Here is a 16,882-nt window from a genome sequence, read left to right on the forward strand (position 1 = left end):
TGCAGTTGCAGCACAGAGCATGAGTCACGTTACGTTAGGCAAGTGGTGCGAGCAGCCGATCCCATGAGACGCGATGACTGACAGGACAATGATAGATGAGAACTTTTGTTCGTTTCATTCCTAGTTAGACAAAATGTCTCTTTCTACTTTGAATAAAAGGAAAGTAAATATTTGGGGCTATCTGCATGCTATGAAAAAAGATGTCTTACCCTTTATGGAGCTTGTACAGAATGCGGAAACTGGAAATCCTGGAATACGGAGGGGACGTTGACCAATCCATACGGCATGACCAAATACTCATAGTGGCCAGTAGGGGTCACAAATGCGGTCTTCCACTCGTCCCCCTCACGTATCCGGATGAGGTTGTACGCGCTGCGGAGGTCCAACTTGGTGAACACAGTGGCAACCCGGAGATGTTCGAGCGCGGATGGGACGAGAGGAAGTGGGTAACGGAACTTTACTGTAATCTTGTTTAGTGCTCTGTAATCAATGCAGGGCCGCAAGCCTCCGTCCTTCTTAGCCACGAAGAAAAAGCTGGAAGCAGCAGGGGAAGTAGACAGGCGGATGTAGCCTTGTGACAGAGCCTCTTGTATGTATTCCTCCATGGCCTTCTCCTCCGGGATGGAAAGTGAGTAAATCTTTCCCTTGGGCACTGGCTCACCTGGCAGCAGATCTATGGCACAGTCCCATGTCCGGTGTGGAGGCAGCGTGGAGGCTTTCTTGGGGCAGAAGACATCACTGAAGTGGGAGTAACATTGGGGAATGTCCACGGAGCGGTTTTCAAGGGGGCTTTGGATGGACGTGGCGCAGACTGGTAAGTTTTCAGAGTGAGGAGGGCTTGGAATGGGAAACTCAGGAAAACAGTCCAGGAAGCAGTTGTCACCCCACTTCAGGATCTCCCCAGTCTTCCAGGAGATGACAGGATTATGCTGCTCAAACTACGGGTGCCCTAAAATCACGTCAGAGGTGGATTCCTCCAGAACCAGCAGATGGAGTTGTTCAACGTGTAGGACGCCGACTTGAAGTTGGATGGGTCCAGCACTGAGACGAACTTGTCTTCGGCTAAGGGGTTTTCCAGTTACCGAGTGGATCTCGTAAGTCGACGGCGTGGCTGTTGTCTTGAGGCGCAGCTGGCGGCAGAGGGCGCCGGAGATGAAGCTGCTGGCTGACTCAGAGTCGAGAAGGGCACTAACTGGAAGAGACAAACCGGCAGACTCTGTCCGGCCCCATATCATCGGTTGTCGGCAGGACAGGAGGATGAAGGCAGAGGCGGGAGATAGTCTGTTCAGCCCCATTCACCAATAACAATGGATTATCAATGAATCCCAGCTGTCTCTGATTAAAGTTTGTAAAACTATCCACTGTTAAATTATCACTGCAGAGGAGGGTGTTGGTGGTGATTGTCAGCTCTCCATCAAGATGGCTCTTCACAAAAAAAACTCTTCTTCATATCACCGTTTATAAGAAATTTAAATAAGGAGACCAAGCTGTTTTGTATATTATTACAACCAGGTAATAGTCCAGGAAGCAGTTGTCACCCCACTTCAGGATCTCCCCAGTCTTCCAGAAGATGACAGGATTATGCTGCTCCAACCACGGGCACCCTAAAATCACGTCAGAGGTGGATTCCTCCAGAACCAGCAGATGGAGTTGTTCAACGTGTAGGACGCCGACTTAAAGTTGGATGGGTCCAGCACTGAGACAAGCTTGTCTTCGGCTAAGGGGTTTTCCAGTTACCGAGTGGATCTCGTAAGTCGACGGCGTGGCTGTTGTCTTGAGGCGGAGCTGGCGGCAGAGGGCACCGGAGATGAAGCTGCCGGCTGACTCAGAGTCGAGAAGGGTGCTAACTGGAAGAGACAAACCGGCAGCTGTAAGGTTTACTACAGTGGTGAGTGGTTTCATCTTATTGAGAGAGGGAACGATGACACTCACCATGGGACGAGCTGGGCGAGTGGGGCATTCGGAGATGTAATGCCCAGATAATCCGCAGTATAAACACAGATTCTGGGTCAGCCGCCTCTGCCGCTCAGCCGAAGACAGACGAGTATTCTCCACTTGCATGGGTTCGTTGGCTGGTTCTGGGGAGCTGACGGATTCTGGTCGGCGAAGTGACGATGGGAACAACGGCTGGCCCTGGTGTTCTTCAAGACACGACTGCATACGAGTGGTGAAGCGGATGGAGAGTTGGATAAACCATTCAAGCCCAATGGAATCCTCGTATGCAGCGAGATGCAATTGCACGCGTGGATCCAGCCCTTGACGATATGTGGTAATGAGGGCTTGCTCGTTCCATCCGCTAGAGGCAGCGAGGGTTCTGAACTGGAGGGCATAATCGTTAACGGACATTAAACCTTGTTTGAGTTGGTATAATTGCTCACCGATCGAGGAATCCCAGGCAGGTCTTCCAAAAACTTCCTTGAAGTGGGCGATGAAACTGGAGAGAGACTGTGTGATGGGGTTCTTTTGTGACCACAGTGGTTCAGCCAAGCAAAGAGCCTTGCCCTCTAGCTGAGAGATTATAAATGCGATCTTGGCGCGGTCGTTGAGGTACAGGTGCGGTTGCATCTCCAGGACCAGCGTACATTGCAAGAGGAATCCGTTGCAATCCTCCGCCGAACCAGAGAAGGGCGCCGGTTGTGCCATGGGACTGGCGACGGCAGGTGGTGAAGGAGAATCAGCGGTGGATGCGGAAGTGCTCGCTGGTGCAGATGCTAGCGGTGTACCGGTGAGTGCTCGGCACAATGCGTCCAAAAGCTCTTGGAAGGGATCCTGGGTGCTCATTCTGGTGTTCAGCGGTGAGGTCCGGTCTTCTGTTACAAATACAGAAGGGGACAGCGACACAGGAATAATGGTAATGATGTTTATTGAACAACCAGAAGAGATGACAGAGTGCAGGTAAGTGAATGCAGGTAGATACGGTGGCAGATATAGATGAAGAACTGATACTTGTCTTGTTTTGCAGAAATGGCAGACAGATGACAGACTTGGGGCTTGAGCAGACACTGATGAACTCACGGTTGACGAGGAGAACACGAGGAGACGAGGGAACACACTGGAGATGGGTAAGTATCTTCGGAGGAGTCCTTAAGGTAAGCAGAGTGCTAGGAACCGTGTGCAAACGAGACCGGACAGTGACTGAGTGAGAGCGTGAGCCTTTTGTGCTGCTGTTGATGAGGGTGCTGATGGGCTGCAGGTGTGAGTGATTAAAACTCTGGTGATGACGTGCGCTGTGTCTGTGAGAGTGTAGAGCCTGGCGTGTCTGTGACACCTATATTGCTGTTTTGTCATCATTGCAAGCCATATCTCTCCGGCCCCTAATTTGGGATGCTTTTCATGAACTGGCTCCCATGACAAACTAGTTGAATACCTCTGATTTAAAGTCCATGTACAGCTATCTTAAAATATGTGTTCTGAGTTTGTCACACCACAGAAAAACCACCAAGTAAATCAAATATGTTATGAAAATCTTGAAAAAATAAGCAGTATTCTCTGCTCTCAAGTGCTGGGGGTGTGTCCACTGTCCGTCTCTCTCAACTTACTTCATTAGTCAAACATACTAATGCATATAAACAAAAGAATCATGTTACAGGGTTGCAAAATACTGTGGACTACCTACTAATTAGGTACATAAGCACACAAGGCAACTTACAGTCATTGGTGGGCACGTACTGCCGACTGTGGCACCAGATGTTGGCGCCGCAAGATGGGAGGATGAAGGCCAGGACGGGAAAGACTCTGTCCGGCCCCATATCATCGGTTGTCGGCAGGACAGGAAGATGAAGGCCGAGGCGAGAGATAGTCTGTTCAGCCCCATTCACCAATAACAATGGATTATCAATGAATCCCAGCTGTCTCTGATTAAAGTTTGTAAAACTATTGTTAAATTATTACTGTTAAATTATCACTGCAGAGGAGGGTGTTGGTGTTGATTGTCAGCTCTCCATCAAGATGGCTTTTCACAAAAAAAAACTCTTCTTCATGTCACCGTTTATAAGAAATTTAAATAAGGAGACCAAGCTGTTTTGTATATTATTACAACCAGGTAATATGCATTTGCTTGACGATGGCATAGTTCGCTAGCAAAATGTAAGCTGTAGTAACTAATGACAACGACAGTAACCCACGATTGAGCGGGCAAGACACTGGTGCTATGCTGGGGTGGGGCCATGCTCTGTGGCTCTAGTGCATCATCGACAGTTATTATAGTGTTATCCTGAACACAGAATTGGTGAAAAACTGTTTAACGGTCTAACTCCAAAATTAAGTACTACAGAGTTCACAGTCTTTGTAATGTGTTTCAGCAATACATTTGTAACATTTATAATGTGTTTAGAAACAACTCTCAGAATTGACTTTACAGGGACTTTAAAGAGTCAGCAATTCCCCACACAAGAGTCACACAAAAACACTAACACACAAAAGCAGACAGACACGTCAACAAGCTCAAAGTGAGGTAGTCAGATGTGCAAGCCGAGGTTTGACAGAATGAGTGACTGTAGACAGACTGAATTATAAATAATATACTCTCACATTATCTAAATGAATGATTTGAAATAAAGGTTGTGAGATAAAAGTGTTTATTTATGAAGAGAGAACTTAGAAACTACCTGAGTTGAGAGACATGAGACATCAGAAAGCTGTTGCTTAAATCAGCTAAAATTGCTCTAAAAGATCAAATAATTGCTTTTAGTTTTGTTAGCAATCAAAAAAGTTATACATAATGTGTCAATGCTGTTTGATAAGTCTAGAATCAATGTGAATGGATTCATAACACTGTTAAATTATATATGTCAGTATTTTATGAAGCAGTATTTACTAACCATGAATAATGACGGTGTAGATGTTTCTTGTTCCTCCACTGAACTTGAACTGTCTTGAGCAGAAGTTACTTTGAAACTCCTTTCAGTTCTGCGTTTTTATAAAGGAGTGTTGGAGGAGGAGTTTTCTTCAGAACTTAAACATGTTATAACAGAACTTTTTCAGAAAACTAATAGAACCAGTTTTTCAAAAGTCAAGTCGAGCTTTTATTTAAGTGTCCAACTTTATTAATCCCAGAAGGGGCAATTACAGTAGGGTGTAGAACAGCACACAACAAGCTCATTTTAGATATAAAACATAACACAGCCTAATTAACACACATAACCATATTAAAACAGTCACATAATAAGTATTACAACATGCTTCAAAAATAGATTCAAACACTCACAAAGACCTTAAAAAAAATAAAAAGAACATTAAGAGTCCTTTAAAAAATCAGATTACAAAGATGGATGGCACAAAAGTAAACCAGTGATTTTTGAACAAGTCTTAAAGGGATAGTTCACCCAAAAATGAAAATTTGATGTTTATCTGCTTACCCCCAGGGCATCCAAGATGTAGGTGACTTTGTTTCTTCAGTCGAACACAAATGATGATTTTTAACTCCAACCGTTGCAGTCTGTCAGTCATATAATGCGTTGAAATGGTAACACCATCTACACGAGTAAAATAAACATGCACAGACAAATCCAAATTAAACCCTGCGGCTTGTGACGACACATTGATATCCTAAGATACGAAACGATCGGTTTGTGCGAGAAACTGAACAGTATTTATATAATTTTTTATCTCTAATACACCTCTATGTCCAACTGCTTTCAGCATCTGGTTAGTGAGGTCAAAAAACGCGTTCTGATGACGGAAGTGATCTCTCGCACTTTGCTTCAATGAGTGCGAGACATCACTTCCATTGTCAGAGTGCGATCAGACCTCACTAAGCACAGGGCAGTTGGACATTCCTCCGAAGATCAGCCGCTTCCTCCGTACCTTCTGCCACGGCCACCAGGACTCTTGGAACCAGTTCCTGGGTTGGGCCGAGTACGCCCAAAACTCCCTGCGACAGCCTACCACCGGACTCACCCCGTTTCAATGCGTACTCGGCTACCAACCCCTACTGTTCCACTGGTCAGGAGAGCCGTCGGACGTACCTGTGGTCGACTACTGGTTCCGAGAGAGCGAGAGGGTCTGGGACTCCGCGCACCACCAGCTCCAACGAGCCCTACGCAGGCGCAGGATAACAGCCAACCTTCGGCGATCCAATGCTCCCAATTACCAACCGGGACAGAAGGTTTGGCTGTCCACAAGGGACATCAGAATGCACCTGCCCTGTAGGAAACTGAGTCCCAGATTCATTGGCCCGTTCACCATCCTGCGGCAGATCAACCCGGTCACCTACCAACTCCAGCTCCCACCTGAATACAAAATTCACCCCACATTCCACGTCTTCTTGTTGAAACCTCACTACCCCTCTGTTTCTGTTTCCACAGAGCCTGGCGCAGCCGAGGAACCCCCCCTTCCTATCATCGTGGACGATGAAGCTGCTTACCTGGTGAAAGAGATCCTGGACTCCCAGCGTCGTGGTGGTCTTCTCGAATATCTGGTGGACTGGGAGGGTTACGGCCCCGAGGAGCGCTCATGGGTCCCCAGGAATGACATACTCGACCCCAGCCTACTTGACACCTTCCATGCTACTCACCCAGAGAGACCAGCACCCCGTGGCAGAGGCCGACCGCCACGACGTCGGGGTCCACGGCCCTCAGGAGCGGGCCGTGGAGGGGGGGGTAATGTCACAGACACGCCAGGCTCTACACTCTCACAGACACAGCGCACGTCATCACCAGAATACTAATCACTCACACCTGCAGCTCATCAGCACCCTCATCACCAGCAGCACAAAAGGCCCACGCTCTCACTCAGTCACTGTCCGGTCTCGTTTGCACTTGGTACTCACCATTCTGCTTACCTTAAGGACTCCTCTGAAGATACTTACCTGTCTCCTGTGTTCCCTCGACTCCTCGTTGTCTCCTCGTCTCCTGTGAGTTCATCTGTGTCTGCTCAAGCTTCAAGTCTGCCATCCGTCTGCCCATCCTGCAAAACCAAGACAAGTATCAGTTCATTTGCTATACCAGTCAACGTATCAACCTGTTTTCACTCACCTGCACTCTGTCACATTCTGGTTGCTCATAATACCTGTATTCCTGTGTCGCTGTCCCCTTCTGTGTACGTAACACTAGCGACCATAACATTCTTTTGAAAAGACTTGAAAATTATGTTGGCATTAGTGGAATTGAATTGTCATGGTTCAAATCATACTTATCTGGCCGTTATCAGTTTGTAGTAGTAAACGAAGAGATGTCACACCAATCACAAGTTCAATATGGAGTACCGCAAGGCTCAGTACTAGGACTGTTGCTTTTCACTCTGTACATGCTACCCTTGGGAGATATCATTAGGAAGCATGGCGTTAGTTTTCACTGTTACACTGATGATACTCAGCTCTATATTTCTTCGCGTCCTGACGAAACTTACCAATTCACAAAATTAATGGAATGTGTAGCTGATATAAAAAATTTTGGATGACTAGTAATTTCCTGCTTCTAAATACAGAAAAAAACAGAGATTCTAATTTTTGGACCAAAAACGTCTTCACGTAATAACCTAGAATACTGTCTAACACTCGATGGCTGCTCTGTTAAGTCTTCGTCATCAGTTAGGAACCTGGGTGTGCTCTTTGATACCAATCTTTCATTTGAAGGCCACATTTCTAGCATCTGTAAAACCGCATTCTTCCATCTTAAAAATATACCTAAACTACGACATATGCTCTCAATGACAAATGCGGAACAGTTAGTTCATGCGTTCATGACCTCAAGGCTAGATTACTATAACGCTCTTCTGGGTGTTTTTTACCTGCACACTTGATAAACAAACTACAGCTGGTCCAAAACGCAGCAGCTAGAGTTCTTACTAAAACCAGGAAGTATGGCCATATTAGCCCGGTTCTGTCAACACTGCATTGGCTCCCTATTAAACATTGTATTGATTTTAAAATCTTGCTAATTACTTACAAAGCACTAAATGGTTTAGCTCCCCAGTACCTGAGCAAGCTCTTAACGCATTATAGTCCTTCACATCTATTGCGATCTCAGAATTCTGGCCAGTTGATAATACCTAGAATAAAAAAATCAACTGCAGGTGGTAGATCCTTCTCCTATTTGGCACCTAAACTTTGGAACAATCTTCCTAACATTGTTCTGGAAGAAGACACACACTGTCAGTTTAAATCTAGAATAAAATCTCTTTACCCTGGCATACACATAACACATTATCAATTTATGTTTTCAAATCTGTTAAAGGATTGTTAGGCTGCATAAATTAGGTCAGCCGGAACCGGGATCACTTCCTATAACGCCAGATGTACTCGTTACATCAGAAGAACAATGGCATCTATGCTAATATTAGTCTCTCTGTTTATCCTGAGGTTTACTGTAGTCAGTTGTATCCGGGCCGTATCCAGATTAGATGGAGGACCTGTGCCTAGACACGACCACAAAGCAGCCCAGAAGTGTCAGCAGAGATTGCGACAACTACACAGTAAAAAATGGGGTGTTAATATTTCAGAGTAAAGTTATTTTAACCCAGATAGAGTATTTTCAACATTTTGGGGAGTAAAGTTGCTATATCAGTGGAGTTAAAAGTGAGTGTAAAAATCTGCAGAAACCCAGTGACAATTTCAACTCTACAACAGTAATAAATACCCGCCACTCTGCTGTGCTTGTCAAATGTTTGGCACGAATTTCGGTGGAGGAAGATTGCGAAGGAGCAACGCTAGGTCCACTGATATTGCCAGGTAAGTAACATCCTGTGTTGTCCACACCAAAACGGTATTTTTTAACTTTACATAATTTTAAAAGTGTGCTGATATTAGTTGAGGTCATATTACAAGTTACAGCAATCTGTATCGGTAACTGTGTTTCTTTATGTGTTTCAATATTTTCACGAATGAAGTTGGTCAGAATGATTTATGCGTAAAATAACGTTAACTCGGTCACTATAACAACAAAAGATTTAATACAGTTAATAGCTATTCTTAGCTAATGTATTTTTTAGCTTCCCAGGCAACATTAATCAAGGTTTTTTATATATACTGGTAATGTTAGCATGCATCTGATAGTTAATGTTGGTCTTATAAAATGATAACTTAGATCACTGATTGCATGACGTGTTTGTTTAACATGGCTTAACAATTTTAACGGGTTACTGTTCGAACTAAAATAGCTAATGAGCTAGCTAACTTTGGCACAGTTATTTGGTAGCTAATTGGACACCATGCCTCTTAACTTTAACTAGCCTAATTTGCTGCAGAAAATAGCCTAACGTTATATTCAACCAGCACAACTTTGTCTTCTTCAGCCGCCATTTGTAATTGCAGTGTAACAGCTAAGTAATGCATAGTGCATGAGAGAAATGGATAGGTAACTCTTAGTTGAACCAGCCCTAAATTATGATTTTGAATATATATTTTCTTTCTTAACAGGGGCAAAATGCTGTTGCGTGTTCAATTCGGGGAAGAGCAGAAATACGTCAAGCTGTCTGGGCTGACATTCAATGCTTTCTTGAAAGAAGGTGGGTACATTAGGTTAAAGCTATAGCCTATACATCACGCAATGACAAAATAATACAGCTTTAACCAATTATGTTATGATATCTAGTTAGGTCAATAATCATTTCTGTTGTGCTTTATATTTTCAGTTACATAAAATTCGCTGCAGATACTTGTCTTTCATCATTTAGTGAATACATGAGGCAAACTTAAATATGAACTTTGATTCTTGTGAGAAGGGAATGCATGATTTTTTTATTTTTTTTAAACCGCGTGTCTAAAATTCAACATACCAGAAAGCAGGCGGCCAGACATTAAGGTGTATGACCAGTCAGACACAGAAGTTGACACGGAAGTTTTTGAAGAAATAGTGAAGGAGTCACCTGGAACTCTGAGAATCATGCTGGGTGATGGAGGACTAGGTATTCATTCAGACAATTCACAAATTAGTTTGTTTAGTTAAAAGGCCGGAATAAGAACATTTATTGTCTTAAAATACCAGTAACTTTTTCTTGTAATATGTTTCTATATTTTGTACCAATTTCATAATGAACAGGTGCCTCTCAATTTAATTATAATCATGCTCGGGTACATCTGATGACACCGTCATCCTGAATTTCACGATGTGTGACCCTGTTGAAGAAGAAGCCGCTGCCGAAGGAAGCCAGCCTAAAAGGCCATGCCACATAAACTACAAGGCAAAAGTGGTAAGTGGTGGAAATTGCTAAGTCCAAGTTGCTTAAATTGTTAAGTCCAATCTGAATGTTGTTTCACCATGGGAAGTGTTCTTTAGATAACAATTTTTTTCCATCATTATTACGTATGGTTTTACAATAACGGAAAGCACATTTTATTCCACCTATAGTTGATTGAAAAAATCTTAACATCAAAGCCTGGTGGTGAACGAATTATGCAAGAGTATGGAAAAACCAAATCCCTGACAGATGCCACCAGAAGACAGATGATTAACATACTTGCTGCTGAGATGACAGAAACACATGGGTAAGCATTAAGCATATAGCTGGGCTGTAAATAAACATTGTTATTATTTTACAAATATTAATTATGTAAATTGTGTTGTGCAATGTCATTTGAGTGTGATGTTAACTTTGAATTCATATGCTAGGACATCCCCCCCCAAAAGTGTCAGAGTGATGTATGCACAGGGGATAGTAGCTTTGTTTCCCTATCTAGAAGACCCATACTCACAACATGGATATGAAAGTAAATAGGTTATTGCAACATTATGCACATATTCACTCTTTGAAATGTTAATAGTACTCTTTTATAATTTATTTATAATCACTTAGGAACATTACTACGATCCAGAAAGTGGTTCAGGATACCTTGCATGGTGATTGAAGACCATACAAAGAAAAACAGCAGAGGAAAGAGGTGCCTCAGTCAGCAAATCTCCTAAAGGTATGTTTACTGATCAGTGACATGTGATTATATTGGTGACCTGTGAATTGTACAGAAATGAGTTTTTAACATTTTACTTTGTCTTAAGTTGGTGGGCCAGGTCGTGTTCGTCAGCCCTTCACCTTTGACAGAGAGCCATCTGATGAGGATGTGGAAGCAGCTATTGCTGTTTTGAGACACTCTGCTGATGAAAAGACTGTCCGTGAGAAGATGAAAATGACCTTCATATATCGGCAAGCAATGGTCAACGATGAAGCCAAATCATCAGATGTCTTCTTGGTCTTCCCACGATTTCTGGACACACCAGGACTGGTATGACATCTTAATTCACAGCATCGCCAAAATATCCAATGTAGCATTAGGTATCACTCATCACTTCTGTGTGTTACGTTGCAGATAGAACAAGATTTCAGATTTATGTTTGGTGAGGCCACGGCCAACAAATTCTTAGAGAAGTGGCCAACCACTTTTAAAGCAAAAGTAATAAAGGAAAGCCATGGACTTGTACCCACCACAGAACTCCTGGATTTGATGCGCAATGCTGAGTCAGCTGCTGAAGTTGAGAATGGTATGAATGGAACTGTTTTACTTGTTATTGTGGGTTATGTAGGTGTGTAGTGTACATTTTCATAATGGTGCAAGTTGTCATTTTGAATGCTATGCCATGGCATAATGTTAACCAGGTTTTTATTTACTTATTTGTAGGCTGGGACAGTGACATGTCTGCCATCTTGCTGCTGCTACATCTGCTACCACCATCTGCACAAGGTAGAAAGAGGCTGGGAAAGCTTTCTGCGTATCAAGCTGTAGATCAGCTCATCAGATTTCAAAAGGTATGCTTAAAGGGTTAGTTCACTTATAATTTTTTTTTTTTTGCTGATTATTTACTAACCCCCATGTCATCCAAGAGGTCCTTGTCTTTCTTTCTTCAGTTGAAAATAAATTAAGGTTTTTGAGGAAAACATTCCAGGATTTTTCCCCATATAATGGACTTCAATGGTGACCAACAGTTTGAGGGTTCAAATGAGGGTTCAAAGTCTGTCTCAATGTAGCTTCAAAGTCTCGATATCCCAGCAGAGAAATAAGGTTCTTATCTAGCAAAACGATCAGTCGTTTTCAAAATAAAAATACCTCAATTGCACGTGTTGCACGTGTAGAATATCAAGATGCGCCACGCATTCCAACTGTGTGAAAGGTCCAACTGTGGTTAAAAAGTATATTATTTTTATTTTGAACACAGCTGATCGTTTCTCTATATAAGACCCTTATTTCTCTGCGGGGATTATCGAGTCTTTGAAGCTACATTGAGACAGACATTTGACCCTTCATTTGAACCCTCAAACCGTTGGTCACCATGGAAGTTCATTATATGGAGAAAAATCCTGGAATGTTTCCTCAAAAACCTTAATTTATTTTCGACTGAAGAAAGAAAGACATGAATCTTGGATGACATGGGGGTGAGTAAATTATCAGCAAAAACATTTTTCAAAGTGAACTAATTCTTTAACAGTTGTTTAAAATATATCTTACATCACCTCAATCTTGTGCACAGTTGGAGGTGATCTGATCTATTGTCAGAAGTTAGTCACCAAAACAATTCTGTTGAATGTGTTTTGTTGTAGGTTGGAACCAGTGTGCAGCAGCATCTAGACAACATCACCCAAAGCAGTCAGCCCTACCTTCTCGCCCAGGGATCCACACAGAGCACCATTCACTCCTACTTCATTGTGGTTGATAAGCATGCACTTCCATGCAAGGCAACAGGTTCAGTTGGAGCTTTTGATGAACTCTTTAAAGCCCATTACGTCTTTGGTACATCATACAGTTCTTCCCTGAGTAGCTTTTTCACTTTTGTGCAAACAACCATCTATAACATCGACATGGGGGAAACAAAGGAGACAAGAATGGTGCGTTAGTTGAGATAAAGCTATGAAGTGTTTTCTTTGCAAAAGTGACCATGGAAGTCCAAACAACCTTGTTAAGCACTTTAAGGTAATTCATGGGCTATGTACAGGCAGGACTCTTTTTCTGAAATGTGGTCAAGAAGGATGCTCACGTTCTTTTGGTAGTTTTTCTGGTTTAAGAAAGCATCTTAATAAGTGCCATGGAAGCAGTTTAGTTGATTCTGTAGAATATGATCTTTCATATCCTCAAAGTACCGTCAATACAAGTAATGTTTCTCATGTTGAAGAGTCGACTGAATATTTAGAGGCAGAGTCACAGTTATCTTTGCCATACATTTTAAATAGTTGTTCAACTGTAATTTCTTATCTAAAGGCAGCAGGTGTTGGTCAAAGTGCACTGAATTCTGTAGTGATTTCCATGGAAGAGATTGTTCAAGATATCCATCAGCATGCTAAAGAGACAGTGATAAAGCATGTATTTAGTAATGAAAGCGAAACGGAAATGTGCAAGAAAGTTGAGGCGTGTTTTGAGGGGTTAGAGATCCTTTCACAATTCTAAATTCGGAATACAAGCGATCAAAATTTATGACTGACAAGTGGGAAATAGTAGAACCAGTTGAATGTGTGATTGGTTCAAGATTTGACACAAGGTGAAATAAAAAGACAAAATGCTCATATTCAACAATGTTTTTGATCTGCCTGCATTGACTCTTTATTAGTTGCTGTTGCAGTAATAATTAATTAATGGTTTAGTTCTTCATGAGTCATACATTAACACCTGATTATATGTGCATTAGTTAAGCATGAATTAATGCATATTAGTGCACCCCTATTGTAAAGTGTTACCCCATTTTCTTCTAGAGCTCCTGTGCAGCCAAAATTATATACCAGTTATCACTGTAAAGCTGCTTTGACACAATCTGCATTGTAAAAACCATTATATAAATAAAGGTGACTTGACTTGACTTGACATGTTTTTAATTCCATGCCAAACAGCCCTCATATCTCCTCGGACAAATGTTTCTTCTATTTTATTTCTGTAATTTAGTGTGCCAGATCAAATTGCTTTTTTAACCTCCTTGTTTATCTTTTTTTTCTTCACTGGTCCCTGATAGGAATACCCTTTTTTCATATTAAGAATATTTTTAAACTCTTAGGTAACCCATGATTAGTTGTTAGGAAACACAGTCAGACTTTTGGCAGGTATAATAGATTACACAACAGATAGGACACAACAGGTTATGTAGTCAGACACCACAAGAACATGTTCGTTCAAGTCTGAACTCTCGCTCAAAAATAAGTCCCAGTCCGTATTCTCAAATCAGCTTTGCAGTTCTTTCATGTGGATGAACATACACAACAAGAAAGTATAGTTGAGGGAACTCACATGGTAGGTAGAACAGGCAGGTATAAAGAACAAGCATTTCAATATCTGAAGTACTTATTTTGTCCTGCACAATCACGTTGTTACACCAACACTCCTTAGTGTACAGACACACTCCACTTCCATGTCAGACAGACAGGTAAATAGGGTAACACTTTAGTATGGGGAACACATATTCACTGTTTACTATGACTTTTGCTTCTGCTTATTAATAGTTAGTAATGTGGTTGTTGTAGCATTTAAGTTTAGGTATGGGGTAAGATTAAGGGATGTAGAATATGGTCATTCAGAATAATGCATTAATATGTGTTTTATAAGTACTAATAAACAGCTAATATCTTAGTAATATGCATACTAATAAGCAACTAGTTAATAGTGAGAATTGGTCTCTAAACTAAAATGTTACTGTAAACAGACAGACAGCACTGTCTGCAGAGGTTTGTCTGAGCTCAGCGTTAGCATTATGCTGTTCATTCTTAGTTCATTCAGTCTGTGACCGGCACATGATCAGAGCTGGGCAGTATTTTAATGTGTAATTTGTAATTAAATACTTTGAGAGATTATTTTCTATTTAAAATATACTTAAATGTAATTTTATTCTCAAATAATGATAAAAATGACCATTTTATTTACCATGGACTTTTACCATGGAAGAGATGACTGCCTATTATCTGCCGGGTTATTTCCAAAGCTGTCTGATTATTTTTGATTTTCAGTTGATGCTGTTGTGTTGGTTAATGTTTAACTGCAATTTTGACTTTTCCTTATATGTCATTCTACATGATGATGCACTCAGACTAGCTGTTCTGAAGTCTAAAACTGTTTTTGAGTCTGGATGTTCTGGCCTGGATCTTCCCAGATGGGAGGGGTTTAAACCAGATGTGGGAAGAGTGAGAGGAGTCCTTTATGATGGAGGTTTTCTTTTTCAAACACCTAGTGTTGTAGAGATCTTCAGTGGCAGGAAGATGTGTCATCTTCTCTACCCGCTGTAGGGCTTTCCTGTCAGATGCGGAGCAGTTTCCATACCAGACGCTGATAGAGCAGGTTAGTACACTCTCAATGACAGTGAGGATAGAGGGGGTCATCCCTGCTCTATTCAGCCTTCTTAGAAAATACAGACGCTGTTGGGCCTCCTTTACTGAGGAGGAGGTGTTCAATGACCATGTGAGGTTGCTGGAGATGTGCAGGCCCAGGAATCTGAAGTTCTGTGTTGTTTCAGCTTCCGTATCTGATGGATAAGAGCTGGTGTGGGGCTTTGGTGTGTCTGAAGTCAACAATGAGCACGTTTACATGCAAAGCAGTAAACTGACAATGGAAGTAAACCACGTTTACATGACTTTATTAATAAATCGGGTTATTTCCCTGTAGTGACGACAAAAATAATGATTTGCGTGTCTGACTCCGTGTATTCCATATGTTATGTCAGTTGTGATGTTAAATAAAGCTTGCAACATGTCAGCGAGAATTTGCGGCTCATATATTATTCTCTCATCCAGTTGCAGATGCAGCGTTTTGACTGAACCACTTCTACTTCTGCTGCACAAGAGATGAGAACACATTTGTACAATTTTCTGGGTCCTGAAAGAGTCTGCATTTGTGATATATTTCCTTTTTCCTTTCCTTCAAAATGCTCGCTCTGTCTGGATGCGTTTAAATCTGCACTAAGGATCCATTTCTGTCATGTATCACACATGTGCACTTCAATAAGCCAACAGAAAGCAGGTTAATGCATTTACATGCCACGCGAAATCGGGGTAAGCATCTTAATAAGTGCCATGGAAGCAGTTTAGTTGATTCTGTAGAATATGATCTTTCATATCCTCAAAGTACCGTCAATACAAGTAATGTTTCTCATGTTGAAGAGTCGACTGAATATTTAGAGGCCGAGTCACAGTTATCTTTGCCATACATTTTAAATAGTTGTTCAACTGTAATTTCTTATCTAAAGGCAGCAGGTGTTGGTCAAAGTGCACTGAATTCTGTAGTGATTTCCATGGAAGAGATTGTTCAAGATATCCATCAGCATGCTAAAGAGACAGTGATAAAGCATGTATTTAGTAATGAAAGCGAAACGGAAATGTGCAAGAAAGTTGAGGCGTGTTTTGAGGGGTTAGAGATCCTTTCACAATTCTAAATTCGGAATACAAGTGATCAAAATTTATGACTGACAAGTGGGAAATAGTAGAACCAGTTGAATGTGTGATTGGTTCAAGATTTGACACAAGATGAAATAAAAAGACAAAATGCTCATATTCAACAATGTTTTTGATCTGCCTGCATTGACTCTTTATTAGTTGCTGTTGCAGTAATAATTAATTAATGGTTTAGTTAATGGAAGTAAACCACGTTTACATGACTTTATTAATAAATCGGGTTATTTCCCTGTAGTGACGACAAAAATAATGATTTGCGTGTCTGACTCCGTGTATTCCATATGTTATGTCAGTTGTGATGTTAAATAAAGCTTGCAACATGTCAGCGAGAATTTGCGGCTCATATATTATTCTCTCATCCAGTTGCAGATGCAGCGTTTTGACTGAACCACTTCTACAGGTGCTGGTCATATAATTAGAATATCGTGAAAAAGTTCATTTTTTTATTGTAAATTATTTTAAAAAATGAAACTTTCATATATTCTAGATTCCCTACATGTAAAGTAAAACATTTCAAAAGTTTTTTTTTGTAAATTTGTTGATTAGAGCGTACAGCTAATGAAAGTCCAAAATCCAGTATCTCAAAATATTAGAATAT

General features: G+C 41.5%; 2 long non-coding RNA genes across 2 annotated transcripts; both read left to right on the forward strand.

Annotated features, from left to right (window-relative positions):
* Positions 1–8,803: 8,803 nt before the first annotated feature.
* Positions 8,804–10,636, forward strand: LOC127511304 (uncharacterized). Its single transcript, XR_007929986.1, has 5 exons — positions 8,804–9,444; positions 9,718–9,843; positions 9,978–10,128; positions 10,287–10,423; positions 10,548–10,636. It is a non-coding gene; the product is annotated as an uncharacterized LOC127511304 (long non-coding RNA).
* LOC127511296 (uncharacterized) lies at positions 10,633–14,581 on the forward strand. The gene is made up of 5 exons (XR_007929977.1): positions 10,633–10,843; positions 10,932–11,155; positions 11,240–11,411; positions 11,549–11,676; positions 12,466–14,581. It is a non-coding gene; the product is annotated as an uncharacterized LOC127511296 (long non-coding RNA).
* Positions 14,582–16,882: the final 2,301 nt, after the last annotated feature.

Source organism: Ctenopharyngodon idella, chromosome 4, assembly GCF_019924925.1.
Source record: "Ctenopharyngodon idella isolate HZGC_01 chromosome 4, HZGC01, whole genome shotgun sequence".
NCBI lineage: Eukaryota > Metazoa > Chordata > Actinopteri > Cypriniformes > Xenocyprididae > Ctenopharyngodon > Ctenopharyngodon idella.